The 16,614-nt window shown below is 51.3% G+C and overlaps 1 protein-coding gene across 2 annotated transcripts in view; it reads right to left on the bottom strand.

Moving 5' to 3' along the window:
* TRAF3 (TNF receptor associated factor 3) overlaps positions 1–10,552 on the bottom strand; it is a 138,538-nt gene extending 127,986 nt beyond the window's left edge. Inside the window, exon 1 of one of the 2 annotated variants that reach the window (XM_034938201.3) lies at positions 10,290–10,552. The gene's annotated coding sequence lies outside the window, so the exon portion shown is untranslated. The remainder of the gene's footprint in view (positions 1–10,289) is intronic. The other variant, XM_034938202.3, reaches the window with a different exon arrangement.
* Positions 10,553–16,614: the final 6,062 nt, after the last annotated feature.

Here is a 16,614-nt window from a genome sequence, read left to right as displayed (position 1 = left end):
GACGCAGAGGTTGCAGTGAGCCAAGATCACACTACTGCACTCCAGCCTGGGTGACTGGGAGACTCCATCTCAAAAAAAAAAAAAAAAAAAAAGAAAAAAGAAAAAGGAAAGGAAAACCATTTTCTGCTATGGAAAAAAAAAAAAAAAGCAAGGCAAGTGACCAGAGCAACAGCATGGGCTGTTTAATTAGGGTGTTCAGAAGACCCCTTTGAAGAGGTAAAATGTGAACAGAGACCTGAATAAATTGAAGTTTTGTCGTTGTTGTTTGAGACAGTCTCACTGTCACCCAGGCTGCAGTGCAGTAGCGCCATCTTGGCTCACTGCAACCTCCACCTCCGAAATTCAAGCGATTCTCCTGCCTCAGCCTCCCACGTTGCTGGGACTACAGGCATGTGCCACCACACCCAGCTAATTTTTTTTTTTTTTTTTTTGGTTTAGTAGAGATGGGGTTTTACCATGTTGGCCAGGCTGGTCTCGAACTCCTGACCTCAAGTGATCCGCCCACCTCAGCCACCCAAAGTGTTGGGATTACAGGCGTGAGCCACCACGCCCAGCTCAAATTGAAGTATATTATTATTGCTAAATAACAGGAAAAAAAGTGCTAAAATACGAATTTAAATATATAAAAATTCATATGTTAAAATTGCTTTTTAAAAAGGGAGATATCTATAGATGTTCCTTTTGTGCAAATACACTGTGATTTCAGTTTCTAGACATTTTACCCTTTTTATAAATAATTTATTTGCAGTCCAATAATGTCCTTCTATTCCCACCGGTATTTCTTCCAGGGACAGGCCATACTTCCAAGACAGCCTGTCATCCACATTGCTAATAAGTCATTCCCTTTATCAAACCACTCAGGAAAGGAAAGGGGAAGAGAAATGATCACTTCTGAAATATTAGGTTCTTATATTCTCTCACATGCTCTGATTTTTCTTGTTCTTGTTTTGAGACAGGATCTCACTGAGTCACCCAGGCTAAAGTGCGGAAGTATGGTGACACAATAACACCTCACTGTAGCCTCGACCTCCTGGGCTCAAGCACTCCTCCCGCATCAGCCTCCTGAGTAGTTAGATGGGACTACAGGAGCACGCCACCAGACCCAGCTAATTTTTAAATTTTTTGTAGAGACAAGGTCTTATAACACTATGTTGCCCAGGGTGGTTGAGAACTCCTGGATTCAAGCGATCCCCCTGCCTCATCCTCTCAAAGTGCTGGGACTATAGGTATGAGCCACTGCACCTGGCACAGGCTCGTTTTTTTTTAGACAGTTTTACTCTTGTTGCCCAGGATGGAGTGCAATGGCACGATCTTGGCTCACTGCAACCTCTGCCTCCCGGGTTCAAGCAATTATCCTGCTTCAACATCCCAAGTAGCTGGAATTACAGGCATGTGCCACCACGCCCAGCTAATTTTGTATTTTTAGGTGAGATGGCTTTTCACTATGTTGTTCAGGCTGGTCTCGAACTCATGACCTCAGGTGATCCACCCACCTCGGCTTCCCAATGTGCTGGGATTACAAGCATGAACCTCCGCACCCAGCCCAGGCTCACTTTTAAGTCTCACAATTACTTTTTTATTATGGTAAATTACACATAAAATTTATCATTGTAATCATTTTAAGTGTATAGTCCAGTGGTATTAAATACATTCATAATGTTGTGCGACCATCACCACCATCCATCTCCAGAGGGAGAATTTAGGTTTCAGAGGCTTTTCCACATGACTGTGAACTCTACAGTTACCTTTGCATAGATGAGAAAACTGAGGCTTAGAAAGGAAGAGTAATTTAACAGGATAGTTAGCTGAAGGACAGACCAGAATTCAAAGCAGGTCTAATTCCTTCCATACATAAACTGATCTCCTTTTTACTGTGTACATCATAGACCAGACTGCAGAAATAGAAAGAATGAAGTGAGCCAACCCTTGAGAAGCTTGTCGTCTCAACCCTAGACCTATCCCAGATGCACAGAAATATCCTTCAACCTGGAGAAGGCAGGGAAGACTCTCACGCCACCACCTCCACCCTACAAGGGCCAACTTAGGTCTAAGAACAAAGAAATCTACCCTCTGTCATCCCAAGGACCTGACCTAGTGGCCTCAGTGTCTGCCTGCATTCCGTTATTCACAGCCCTTCCTGGAGCAGGTACAAATGGCCATGAAACAAGCCCCTACATCTCTGCTCAGCCACCACTGACCCCTCCTGGTTGCATGTTCAAAACCTTGACAGTGGTTCTCACAGAAGAGCTAAAGTATTCTCCAAAATAGCCAAACATCATTTCCCTGCTAACAGTGGTGAGGGCTTCCATGCCTTTAACTCATATTTCCACAGGCAATCTGCAGTTATAATTAAATTCAAGATGAATAGGTACTAGCCTGCAACCATTATGCTCTCTGCAGAGTGACCAGGCCTTGGGGACTTGTTCATCACTAACAAGCTAATGTTTGTAAAACCCTGTAAGACACAATGACTAAATACTATCATTATTACTAGACTACCAGTTTAAATGTAAATTAAGAGAGAAAGGGGAAAGAAAACACATTAGCAAATCAGGTTAGGGACTGTTACTCAGCAAGCTGTAAGAAGCATCTGAGCCACTGCGTAAAGAACCTCCCATCCAAATGTGTCAAAGGAGAGTGAATCCGAGGAGGCTGCTGTAAGAAAGGAACTTACGCCAGAGATGGAACGGAGTGCGGCCTAGAATATCAGCCATATAGGCAAAACAGATGTTGGATGGAAGGGAAAGGCTGCATGAAAAATACACAATTTTTTTAAAAAGCACTCTACAGCAGCAAAACTAAGTCTACTCTGAAAGCAAAACTAAGAAGTTTAGAATCTGAAGAAAATCTAAAACTGCACTGTAATTCAGCTGTGGTGAAACCATGAACTCTGGGGTCCAACAGGCCTGTTGCTCTTCCTTTTCCTCATCTGCAAAATGGGGAGAATTCCTGCCTCAGAAGTTAGGCTGTCACAAAGGCAGCACCCAGAAGTGGCCGGGTGCCTTTTCCTGTACCCTCTCCCCTGAAGGACAGCCACAGGAGAACCCCTTCCGACTCACGGGCCCTCTGCCAGGTGACTCCCTGCCAGCCCAGGCTTCCCCACTCCTGCTGCTAGCTTCCCTAGGAGTTACCTCCTTGGGAAACGCCTCCTCCTAACCCAGGTTGAAACTGCACAGCGCCTCCACAATGCACCAGAGCCTCTGTTCCACTGTTGTGGCACCTACCACATGGTGCCATAATGAACTTATTCTTCTGGCTCATTCATCACATGGAAGCTCCTTGAAGACAGAGATCAGACGGCATCCTATCTGACTTTTTAGCTTTAGCAACGAGCATAGCCCCTAGCACTTAGAAAGTTCTCAAAGAAAGTGTGGGTGATTCAATAATTCTCAATAGACCCTAGCTGGAATCAGAAGCCAAGCATCAGAGGGGCCCAGTACCTCACGCCTGTAATCCCAGCACTTTGGGAGGCCGAGGCGCGCAGATCACCTGAAGTCAGGAGTTCAAGACCAGCCTGGCCAACGTGGTGAAACCCTGTTTCTACTAAAAATACAAAAATTAGCCAGGCGAGGTGGCGGGTGCCTGTAATCCCAGCTACTCAGGAGGCTGGGGCAGGAGAATAGCTTGAACCCAGGGGGCGGAGGTTGCAGTGAGTCGAGATTGTGCCACTGCACTCCAGCCTGGGCAAGAGCAAAACTCCACCTCAAAAAAAAAAAAAAAAAAAAAAAAGCCAAGCATCTTCCCAGGAGCAAACGTTGGGAACAGGAAAAATGCAGGGAAAAACCTATCCTGCGTGAAGAGCCCTTGCTTTGTCATTATTTGCCTTGGGAGAGTTACTTACCTAAACACTGAGAGCCTCAGCTGCCTCCCACATAAAATAAGAGACCTCAACTAGAAAACTTCTGTGGTCCCTAACTAACAAGATCTGATATTTACATTCTAAGATCTTAACATTCTTACTCTATTACATCTCAATCCCCTAGTACTATGAAAATTAACATTTGCACAATGCTTTCCCATCCATCTTACTCATAATAAGCAAGTGATGTCCCTGGTGCTAGTAGCCCCATTTTATAGATAGGGACATCAATTCAGCGGGGCCAAGCAGCCTGCCCAAGGTCATTCTACCACTAAATACAGAGGGCAGACTGGAATTCAGATCCTCAAAGTTGGTACCCTCCACCATGCCACACTTCTCCAGCTGTGGGGTGGACAGCTCCAGGGTACACAGTGGGATTCCAGAAACACAATACATCTTTTGGAGAATCAACAGTTTTGAAAGATTTAGGGAACGAGGTAAGTTTATATTAAAACAATCAGCCACGTTACTGAGTACAATGTAAAATTCACATTAAATTTTAAGATAAAACTTAATGGGCATACCAAACCCCCTCCCACTAAGGGGAAAGTCACACAGAAAAGCCTCTGAAACCTAAACTCTTAATTCACCCTGTAATAAGGTTTCAAATAGCAGGTTTAATTTCCAGCATAAAGTTATAATTTCTGGGAATTACTGGACATGAAAGAGCTCAAGAGAACTAGTTTTCCTGTTCTTCCAGCTTTTAAGTCATTAAAAGCATCCAAGAAAATTACATTGTCAAATGAAACTTTCCATCAAAGAACGCCCATAATGCAACAAATCCTGGAGCTAAGCATTATCAGAACGGGAGGATGGAAGCCTGACCTCCAGGAACACACTGTTAAAGGAGGCAGCTACAAGGCACACCCAAGTGCCGACACACATTCCAAACACATGGAACCACTGTGGGCATCTGGCACATCCCTACTGTCTCCCCGGCTTGCAGAATCTGGACACAAACACTGACCCAGAGCTTACCATGTGCCTGGCCCTTGGGGGAAGGAGGGAAGGCCTAACGAGCACCTCATTACCTTGTGTACGCAGGCCTCCTAACGGGCATTAACCTTCCAGAACACAAAATTAATCTCAGAAAACCTTCATTACAATTTTCATGACTCCTGGAGATTCACATTTCACCACTTTGATGCTACTGTTGCCTTACAGATTATATTACCCCACTTGGTTAATCAATTTAGCTTTTCTTTCCACTTAAAGAAATCAAGTTTCCGATAAATACGCTTTTGGGTTCTGCCACAGAATCAGTGTTTCAGCTGGAAAGGAAATCAGAATGTCGAAGCAGCAGGTCGCCATATCTTTCTTGGTAGAATGGCCTCATGAGAAGTTACCACCAAATAGCCTCCATTTAATTTTTTTTTTTTTTTAATGCTCGAAATCAGCATGGAACAAATCCTAGTAAAAAAGTAAATTGTGAAATGAAATGTAGGGCCCCCAATTTTTCAGTTCTTGAGAATTAAGGAGACTTAGGTCATTTAAACATGGATGACAGAGGAGTAGGTTGGGGAAAGGACTTTTTTTTAATTTTAGAGCCAAGACAGGGTGCGGTGGCTCACGCCTGTAATCCCAGCACTTTGGGAGGCTGAGATGGGTGGATCACTTGAGGTCAGGAGTTTGAGACCAGCTTGGCCAACAGGGTGAAACCCGCTCTCTACTAAAAATACAAAATTAGCTGGGTATGGGGGCAAGCACCTGTAGTCCCAGCTACTTAGGAGGCTAAGGCAGGAGAATTGCTTGAGCCCAGGAGGCAGAGGCTGCAGTGAGCCAAGATTGCACCACTGCACTCCAGCCTGGGCAACAGAGCAAGACTCCATCTCAAAAAAAACAATTAGGCCGAGTGTGGTGGGACTACACACCTGTAGTCCCAGCACTTTGGGAGGCTGAGGTGGGTGGATCACCTGAGGTCAGGAGTTCAAGACCAGCCTGGCCAACATGGCGAAACCCTGTCTCTACTAAAAAATACAAAAATCAGCTAGGAAGGCTGGGCACAGTGGCTCACACCTGTAATCCCAGCACTTTGGGAGGCTGAGGCAGGTGGATCACTTGACGTCTGGAGTTTGAGACCAGCCTGGCCAAGATGGTGAAACCCCATCTCTACTAAAAATACAAAAATTAGCCAGGTATGTTGGCACACACCTGTGGTCCCCAGCTACTCAGGAGGCTGAGGCAGGAGAATCACCTGAATCCAGGAGGTGGAGGTTGCAGTGAGCTGAGATCGCACCACTGCACTTCAGTCTGGGTGACAGAGTGAGACTCTGTCTCAAAAAAAAAAAAAATAGCCAAGCGTGGTGGCAGGCGCCTGTAATCCCAGCTACTCGGGAGGCTGAGGTAGGAAACTCATTTGAACCCAGGAGGCGGAGGTTGCAGCAAGCCGAGATCAGGCCACTGTACTCCAGCGTGGGCAACAGAGTGAGCCCCTGTTTCAAATAAAATAAAATAAATAAATAAATTTATTTTAGAGCCAGGTATCTCACTGTGTTACCCAGACTAGAATGATCCTCCCACTTCATCCTCTGGAGTAACTGGGACCACAGGTGCGCATGCCAGGCTAGGAAGGGGCTTTTTAACATTTACACCCCTTCCCCTGCCACTTTGGAGACTTTCAACCTGCAATGAAAAATGGTAGGGACAGCAAAGTGGTGCCACCCAGGTTAGGGCCTGCTGCTCTGTTCCCCTCCACAGACCATGCCCTTCACAGTACAGTATGCATGACCCACATGAGCTCCCAGTCACAAAAGGCCCTGCCTGGCAAGAGCCAAAGGCCAGCACATGCAACTTCCCAACTGGAAACCCAACGACCAGCAGCATGGCCAGCACTGCATCTACTGGCAAGGAGTGACAGGATGGCAAGCCGTCAGATCCCATCTTACCAAAACAAAGTGGGAGGGGGCCCTGTAAGAGGGACCAGATGGCCCCACTATACCAGAGCTTTCCTGACACTGGGCCTCAACTCAACGCCGCTTCCCAGAAGACTTACCCAACTACCTCAGCCAACCAAGAGCTTTCTCTTTCCCTTATGGTGGATTCCCACCACGCTTCCAGAATTCTACACAATCCACTAATTCATTTCATCCTACATTTTTACTTTCTGGTTTCTTCCTGGTGGGAGAAAGTATTCTCCGCCGAAGGGTTTAGCACCCTGAGGGCAGGATGGTAGATTTGCATTTTTCCTTATCCTTCCTGCCACAAGCTCCTGTCCTGGTCTGTCTCAGTCAGGTATCTGTTGGTTTCTGGCATGTCCCTTCACTGTGCACAGGGGCCAAGATGGCCTATCTCCCTGCAAATCACACCCTAGCAGATGGGTGCTGTGTCTCACTCTTCCCAGCACGGTAACCAGAACATTATGAGAACTCAGGGCACATTAACTGAATATTAATTAAATGAGAAAAAGACTCCCAAGTCCCAATTAACAATCCACTTATCTCGAATACAGAATGCGGCATCGATTCCAACCTGATTCCTAAAGTTGATAGAAACCAACAGGCATCAACATTTATGACATCCCACTACCTGCCAGCCTACTCCAAGTCATCTGTACAGGCCGACAATAAGCTTCACCGAAAGAAAAAAATAAAAAGGTATTATGCTTAATAGTAAAAAACTCTGCCTTCTCCCTAGGGTGGTCTGTCTCCCCACCCCCTTTCCTGGAATAGTGTTGTGCAGAACTTAGTCAATAAAGGCTTTCTCAAATGAGAAAGCCATTTTGTATTTTAATTATGAATAATAAATTTTACACAAGCACACATAACATTTTCTCGGTTTTTTTTTTCTTTTCTATTTAAAACTGCATTTTCTTCTATTTCCATTCGCGTCTTTGGGACCCAAAGCCTGCTGCGGTGGTGCAAACCACATGGCACCTATCCCCTGTACCTCTCCCGGGCGTCTGGGCCTCCCTCATTCTGGCTTCATCACTCCTGCTGAAAGCCAGTCTAAGCATCATTTCCACAATCAGGCCTCGGCTGCCTCTCTCTGGTAGCCTTCCAAATCCTCTGGCCTCACCTCCTTTTTTCTCACTCTTCCCACTTTCTCTGTATCTGAAGTCAGTTACTATGACTCCTCCATGCAAGAAAAGAACACCAAGTGATTTTTCTTCCTCCATGAACACTCGCAAAGCAGCAGCAAGGGGTCCTGATTCCATGGAGTGGACCCTAAGGGCCTTGGCCACGAGACGTCGCCTCTGCTAAGTTAACAGTTCTTTAAACTGACCATTGCAAGGAAATTCAGCTATTGCATAATACTTGATAGGTTAGATCACTTGCTGTTTGGAGAGTCTTGCTATATGAAGATGAGAAAATAGAGCTGGGCAAATTTAACGCAATTTCCTTTGTTTGCTTGAGCTAGCTCAGACTTGCAACGCCACAGTGGCAGTTTTATCTTTCTTAAAGTACAGCTTTAACATCATAAAAAAGGATTTTAAGGGAGTGATCAATCATTCTCACCTAACCTGACAATATCATTAGCATACGTATCCTGACAATACCCTAGAAAGGTCCTTCTTGAGTTGCACAGTGAAAAATTAAAGGGATTCTTGCAGGAGTATTTAGAGAATCAGAATCCGCAACGCAGGCTCAGATGTCTCAGTTAAATGAAGGACTTTCTTCAAGGCACAAACAAGAGTAGGGATATTTTGATGGTATTAACAGAAACAACTGGCCACTGTTACTGCCTGTTTCCAGTGAAATGTCTTTACAGCCTCTCACTGAGTGAAGCCATCTTATTAATTCCAAAAGAAGGGACAGCATCCAAGGAAAATAATTGGTCTTCTTTCCCCTCGCAGAGAAATTCACATGAATGTCTCAAAAAAAAAAAAAAAAAAAAAAAGCTGGAATTCTCCCTGGCCAGCTCTCTCTCCTTTCCTGGCTTCTGCATCGACAGCTGGAACAGATGGCGTCTGGGTGAGACACCTTACATCTTAACCCTTATCCATGATAAGGTCTGATTTTCACCAGCGATGCTGGAATCCAAGGTCTGTCAGGGTTTCCGTCATGAGCACCCACTCACAGGATTTCCAGTCCCATGTGATGTTTTCCAGTTTTCATATCGATAAGGCTTATCTTGTTTTGGCCAAAGAATTTTCATCTTTAGACTAATTCTTAACATTTACATTGTCACAACGCGGCGAAAAGGTACACATTTCCTCTCATTTGAGAAAAGAACGCTGTACACTGTTTTGCCAGACATCCTACATATGATGCAGTCTGTTCACAGGCCATTTTCAAAGACGTGAGAGACACGAGAAGATCTCAGGACGAACTGATGGTCCACTTGGCCATTCCCTACAGTAAGAATTTTATAGACACATACAGGGTAACAGCAAACAACATTTCCAAACGCTCCGGCAGTGTGTAGTCGCAGCAAATGCTAGGAAAAAAAATAAATAATGGCTCCTCTTCAGTTGTATGCCGTGAATGTAAATTAAGAAGCCGCTACAACGCTCGACATAACCTTTCTGACGCCACAAAAATGAATGAATTATATCCATACACACACACAGGCACACACACCACGCATCACGCATCACATGTCATTCTGAAAACTGATTCTGAGCTTAATTCGAAAAATGTGAAATACAACTGGTCCCGTCAACGGCTCGTAATCTGAAGGTTTCTTGCATTTCCAAGCACGTCCATAACACCGCATCCGTTTCCAGTTTGTTACTGTTTCCAACCGAAGGGAGAGAATTTTCCACACAGAATTATCTCCTCGGGTCCAAATACTAGACCGAAGTCCCCACACGGGGCTGGCTGGCGGCGTGGAACCGGCCAGCCCGCCGAGAGCCGCCTGGCGCCCGCGGGGAAGACGCAGAGCCCGCGGCCAGGAGCCGCCCGGTGCCCCGGGAGTCGCCGGCCCTCGGCGGCCGCACGAGGGGGATTCGCGCCCTCTGCCCATACCCGGACCCCCGCGCCGCCCGCCAAGCGGTCGGAGGCGCCTCTGAGGCGGAATGACTCAGGACCAACTTTCCAATAACGCCCGGGCCCCCCCGGCCGGCCCGGGCAGCGCGCTCGGCCACGCAGCCCCTGAGCCGCCCGTCCCCCCGCGTGAAACCCGCGGCCCCGCGGGGTGCCGGGTCCTCAACGCCAGCGGGGGTCACGGCCGTAGCGAGGCCTGCGCGCCCGGTTTCCTGAAAAGCTGCGGGCGCCCCGGCCCCCTCGGGCCCCGAGCCCGGCCTCCGGGACAAAGTTTGCCGAAGTTGAGGCGTCCGGAGGCGGGAGGCAGCCCGGCTGGGGCGCGGGGCCAGGCTGAAGCCGCGCCCCGCCGTCGCCGCCGGGACGGGCCGGGCCTGCGCCGCGCCGGGCCCGCGCCGGGCAGCCCCGAGGCCCCCGGGCCCCGCCGCCCAGGGCGCGGGATGGAGGCGACGGGGATGGAGGCGCCCGGCCGCGCGCCGGAGGCCCGCCCGCCCGCCGCGGCCCCTTACCTCGCGGTCCGTCGCCGCTCGGCCGGCTCAGGGGCGCCGGGCGCGTCCTCCGCCGCGGTCCGCAGCGTTCTGCTCCCCGGGCTGCCCCATGGCGGGGGGCGGGGAAGAGCCGGCGGCCGCCGCGGCTGCCGCCGGCTGGAAAGTCCCGGCTGGGCTGCAACCCCGGCTCGCGCACGCGGCGGCCGCGCCGCGCTCCCTCGCTCCCTCGCTCCCTCACGCAGCCCCGCGCAGGCACTTCCTCTCGCGCGCTGGAAATCCCCGGCGCGCCCGCCGCCCCGCCCCCGCCGCCCGCGCGCGTGGGAGCGGCAGGAGCCCGCGAGCGCCGCCGGCCCCACGCGCCCGCCGGCCCCCCGCGCGCGCCCGCGACCCGTTGCTAAGGGCCCTAGCGCCCGGCGGCCGCCCGCCCGGCCTTAGCAACGGCGGCGCCGCGGCGCGGGGCGGGGACGGCCCCGGGCGCCCCCCGCCTCCCTCCCGTCCCCGCCGCGCGCCCCGCGGGCCTCCTCGCTCTGCGCCGCCCCCGCCGCGCCCCCGCCGCCGCGCGTCCCCGCGTCCCCGCCTTTCCGGGTCAAAAAGCCACGCAGGCCGCGTGGGGGCCGAGAGGTGCTGGCGCCGCTCCTCCCCGCGGCCACCTCGCCCGCACCCCCTAAGCCAATATACGCAGCCCCCGTGCGTGCACGCCCGTGTGCCCATGGCCACACGCGACCCCTACGCACACGCACGGGTCCGATATGCGGCCCCCCGCACTGTCGCGGACGCATACACGACGGTCACATTCCCCTCAAGCGGACACGCACACACACGCTCACCAACACCGTGCGCACGCGTACCAGGCCACGCACCCTCGCGCACACGCAGGTGGGGCTGAGGGTGACTCAGGCCGTGGGGCCCCTTTCGCATGCAGAGGGCAGGGCTCCACATTAGTTTGGTGGCACTTTCCTTTCTCCCTCCCTTGGACCCTCCCACGCCCCCGGAGTGGTGTCTTGCTCACGGGTGGACAGGGTAGCCAGTTTGCCACGTGCCCCCAGCGTCCTCGGCGGTCCTGGCTGCCCCTGCGCCCCCTGCACCCTCCACCAGGCCGCTGGGGCCTGCGCATTTCTCCCGAGGCCTCTGCCTTCTGTCCCAAAGGCATCAGTGGTGTATCAGTGATTCACCTAGGCCCACCAAGGCGGCACCCAGCCTGGCTGGGCCTGGCGAGGTGGGAAGCGAAGGGAGGGTTTCTGGGAGGCTCTGGGCCAGCTGAGGGGTGAGGCCTTCGCTGGAGTTTGCAAGTCAGTGGTGAGGAGACAGAAAGGACTTTGCATTTTTCACTTCTCAAGAAGGCTTATAAAGAGCCCTACCCCAGAGCTGAGACCAGTGTGAGTAGCCAAGGCCAGTCTGCCTTCTGTATTGCTCCAGTGACTCATGTGAGTGGAGGCAGGAAGTCCAGCATCTCCTCCTACAGCTTCACCCATGGAACGTTCCAGAACCCCAGATAGTCCGACCTGGCTGCTGGAGGTCTATCTGGACATCAGAGACATTGGACCATGTCTCTGGCTCCATTAGCCCAACAGATGCTTGTTCTACAGCCACACTCACCAGGCCACAGTGGCACCCCCGTCTGCGCCACAGGCACAGCTCTTTTAGAGGTGACAGGCCCGCCTTGGCCGTCCCTCACAGGGACCTATGGACTCCAGCGGTCTCCCCCACCCCCATGGTGGACTCCCCTTGGGAGCCTCAGGTGCCCTTTCTTGCCTGTCAGGAGTTGGGATGTTACTGACCTCAGGCTCAGGGTCCCAACCACTTCCCATAGCCCAGGCACTGAGGCCTCCCATGTCCCCAGCCCTGCTTAGCCCACAGTCCTGGCACCCTGTCGACTGGGGCCCACTCCCAACGCCTGCCTTATGCTGTGTGTTACCTATGGCCTGGTTTAACTTTGCCAAAATCAGGAAAGACTCCCTTTCCTAGGCTGGACTATTTTTGGTTGTTTTAAAAGAAGCAGGACATGGACCGGGCATGGTGGCTCACACCTGTAATTGCAGCACTTTGGGAGGCCGTGGGCAGGCAAGTCACCTGAGGTCAGGAGTTCAAGACCAGCCTGGCCAACATGGTGAAACCACATCTCTACTAAAAATACAAAAATCAGCCGGGCATGGTGGAGTGTGCCTGTAATCCCAGCTACCCGGGAGGTTGAGGCAAGAGAATCACTTGAACCCAGGAGGCGGAGGTTGCAGTGAGCTGAGATTGTGCCATTGTACTCCTATCTGGGCGACAGAGCGAGACTCTGTCTGGAAAAAAAAAAAAAAAAAAGTAGGATGGTGGCTCATGCCTGTGGTCCCAGCACTTTGGGAGGCTGTGGCGGGAGGATTGCTTGAGTCCATGAGGTTGAAGCTGCTGTGAGCCATGATGGCACCACTGGGCTCCAGTCTGGGCAACAGAGCGAGACCCTGTCTCAAAAAAATAAAAATAAATAAATAATAAAAGAAAAGAAGAAGCAAGGCAGAAGGTCCAAAGACCCATGAGAGGGTTTTCTGCGGCTCTTTTCATGCTCCAGCCTAGCATTAGAAAGCAACATTGAGAATGAAGTCAGGCACAACCAGGCTGAGCCCTCTGCTGGTGAGACCTATTCCCTCCCTTTCTCTCCCTCCCCTCCTCCTCCTTTTTCTTCTCCAATTGAGCAGTTCTGAAGATCCTCTGCTGTGGGGAATTGAAGGGGGACAGGACAAAGAAGTTTGCCCCAAGCAGGACAACTGCTTTGGGGGTTGGGGGCGGGTGTTCTCGCCCCTGCAGTTAGAGCCACAGGGCAGCAGTGATGGGCAGGAAGGAGAGCTCTCTCCTCGCTGTACTTCAAAGGCAGATCTCTGTTCCCTATGGCAACGTCCAACAACAAACTGACACCATCTTTGGACGCATTTCTCACAGGAGTTGATGTAGCATTACATGTTCTGCTTGCTGCATTTTTGGAGAAGTGCATGCAGATACTCAAGTGACTCACAGACATGCAACAGCTCAGAAGGCCATCCTGTTTGTCTTTCAGTGAGAAGGAAAAGGTATTCATGGCAGAGTGCCAGGGGCTTTGGGGCTAGGAAAGGGGTTTTCTTATAACTCTCCCTGAATGTGATGGTCTGTGCCTCAGGTGGCGCCTTCCCACACAAAAACCACTGGCCCCTGTGGGTCAACTTGGGCTGAAGGGTGCTGGCAACTTCTCTCACTCAAACATGCTACACGTGGCCTGGGGGTGGGGGGTGGGGACCTTGGTTTTGATTTGTTTTGTTTTATTTTATTTTGAGACGGAGTTTCACTCTTGTTGTCCAAGCTGGCATGCAATGGCGCGATCTCAGCTCACTGCAACCTGCACCTCCCAGGTTCAAGCCATTCTCCTGCTTCAGCCTCCTGAGTAGCTGGAATTACAGGCACACACCACCATGCCTGGCTAATTTTTTGTATTTTTAGTAGAAACGGGGTTTCACAGCCAGGCGCGGTGGCTCACGCCTGTCATCCCAGCACTTTGGGAGGCCGAGGTGGGCGGATCACGAGGTCAGGAGATCGAGACCATCCTGGCTAACACAGTGAAACCCCGTCTCTTCTAAAAATACAAAAAATTAGCCGGGTGCGGTGGCGGGCGCCTGTGGTCCTAGCTACTCGGGAGGCTGAGGGAGGAGAATGGCCTGAACCCGGGAGGCGGAGCTTGCAGTGAGCAGAGATAGAGATAGTGCCACTGCAGTCCAGCCTGGGCAAAAGAGTCCGGCCTGGGTGAAAGAGCGAGACTCCCTCTCAAAAAAAAAAAAAAAAGAAACAGGGTTTCACCATGTTAGCCAGGCTGGTCTTGAACTCCTCACCTCAGGTGATCCGCCCACCTCAACCTCCCAAAGTGCTGGAATTACAGGTGTGAGCCACTGTGCCCAGCCTTGGGGGGCGGACCCTGATGCACGGCAGAATCACAATTTTACTAATTGTTCCAACAAGTGGCTTCTGAACCTTTGAATACATTTTACATGGTAACCCAGTTGTTCATAACCTGTGTGTGTACACACACGTAACAACAGATCATCTCAAACCTGCGGCGCACTCCGATATTTTCCGTTCTGTTTATTTTTTAATGGTGGCCATTACCCTTTAAGCTTACTTTTGATTCATGACCTGAAGTTTGAAAACACCATTTTAGACTGAAAGAGCTGCTGAAGATGTCGAAGGGGGTTCAGGGAGCTGGGGTGGTCGTGGCGCCAAAGCACCCCGCTCTGTCGTGAGTGCACAGTGGGGCAGCTGGGCTGGGAAGCCCATCCTGTCCTTGAAGTAGACCCTGGCTGACAGCAGAGGTCGCCAGCAAAGAAGCAAGCTGCTGGTGCCCTTCTCTGGCCAGGGATGCTTGTAAACAAATGCAGAGGAAATGGGAGTGGGGAGGCAGAGCAAGCCAGGCATGGTGGCGGGCACCTGTAATCCCAGCTACTCAAGAGGCTGAGGCAGGAGAATGGCCTGAACCTGGGAGGCTGAGGTTGCAGTGAGCCGAGATCACGCCATTGCACTCCAGCCTGGGCAACAGAGTGAGACTCCGTCTCAAAAATAAAGGAAAGAAAGAAAGGAGGGAAGGAAGGAAAGAAAGAAAGGAGGGAAGGAAGGAAAGAAGGAAGGAAGGTCGAGATGGGCGTGGGTGTGCAAACCCCTCACGCGGGATATTCGAGAGGGGAGGAGAGGGCAGTGATGACAGGGAAGGTGAGAGGCTGGGGCCCCCGGCCACAGAAAAACAGTTCTAGCAGGCTAGCTGGCTCACATCTGTAATCCCTGCACTTTGGGAGGCTGAGGCAGGAGGATCGCTTGAGGCCAGGAGTTTGAGACCAGCCTGGGCAACACGATGAGATCTCGTCTCTACAAAAAATCAAAATAAAAATAATTAATCAGAGGCCGGGCACTGTAGCTCATGCCTGTAATCCTAGCACTTTGCGAGGCCCAGGCGGGCAGATCACTTGAGGTCAGGAGTTCAAAACCAGCCTGACTAACATGGTGAAACCTCGTCTCTACTAAAAATACAAAAAATGAGCTGGGCGTGGTGGCCCGCGCCTGTAATCCCAGCTACTTGGGAGGCTGCGGCAGGAGAATCGCTTGAACATGGGAGGCGGAGGTTGCAGTGGGCCAAGATTGTGCCACCACACTCCAGCCTGGGTGACAGAGCCAGACTCTGTCTCAAAAATAATAATAACAATCAATTAGAAGAAAACCAGCTCTGATTTTCTCCGTGAACCACTCAGGGAGATGAAGATACCCTTTTTTTTTTTTTTTCTGGGACAGGGTCTCACTCTGTCACTCAGGTTGGAGTGCAGTGGTGCAATCATACCTCACTGTAGACTTGACCTCCCAGGCTCAGGCAGTCCTCCCTCTTCACCCTCCTGAATAGCTGAAAACACAAGTGTGTGTCACCATATGCCCAACTACTTTTTTTTTTTTTTGTAGAGACAGGGTCCCTCTACATTGCCCAGGCTGGTCTGGAATTCCTGGGCTCAAATGATCCTCATCTCTCAGCCTCCCAAAGTGCTGGGATTACAGGCGTGAGCCACTGCCCCCAGCCATCCTCATTTTAGGGAACCCATTCTGGGATTTGTATGCACACACACACGCACGCGCACACGCACACGCACACGCACACACACACGCACACACGCACACACACACGCACACACACACGCACGCACGCACACACACACGCACACACGCACACACACACACGCACACGCACACGCGCACGCACACACACACGCACACACGCACACACACACGCACACACACACGCACACACGCACACGCGCACACGCGCGCGCACGCACACGCGCACACGCACGCACGCACGCACACACACACACACACGCACACACACACGCACACACACACACACGCACATCTCTGGCATTTTCCCGAAATCTTTTGGGAGAACATGAATCTTGGACGTGGCTGGCATCCTACAGGCAGCTTTGCCTGGAGCCTCATGCCCATCTCCACCGACCTTCCTTCCTTCCTTCTTTCCTTCCTTCCTTCCTTCCTTTCCTTCCCTCCTTTCTCTCTTTCCTTTATTTTTGAGACGGAGTCTCGCTCTGTTGCCCAGACTGGAGTGCAATGGCATGATCTCGGCTCACTGCAACCTCAGCCTCCCAGGTTCAGGCCATTCTCCTGCCTCAGCCTCTTGAGTAGCTGGGATTACAGGTGCCCGCCACCACGCCTGGCTAATTTTTGTATTTTTTTAGTAGAGACGGGGATTCACCATGTTGGTCAGGCTGGTCTCATACTCCTCACCTCAGGTGATCCACTCACCTCGGCCTGCCAAAGTGCTGGGATTACAGGCGTGAGCCACCGCACCTGGCCC

This window comes from Pan paniscus, chromosome 15 (genome assembly GCF_029289425.2).
Source record: "Pan paniscus chromosome 15, NHGRI_mPanPan1-v2.0_pri, whole genome shotgun sequence".
NCBI classification, from domain to species: Eukaryota; Metazoa; Chordata; class Mammalia; order Primates; family Hominidae; genus Pan; species Pan paniscus.
This window is presented reverse-complemented; position numbering and strand designations above follow the sequence as displayed.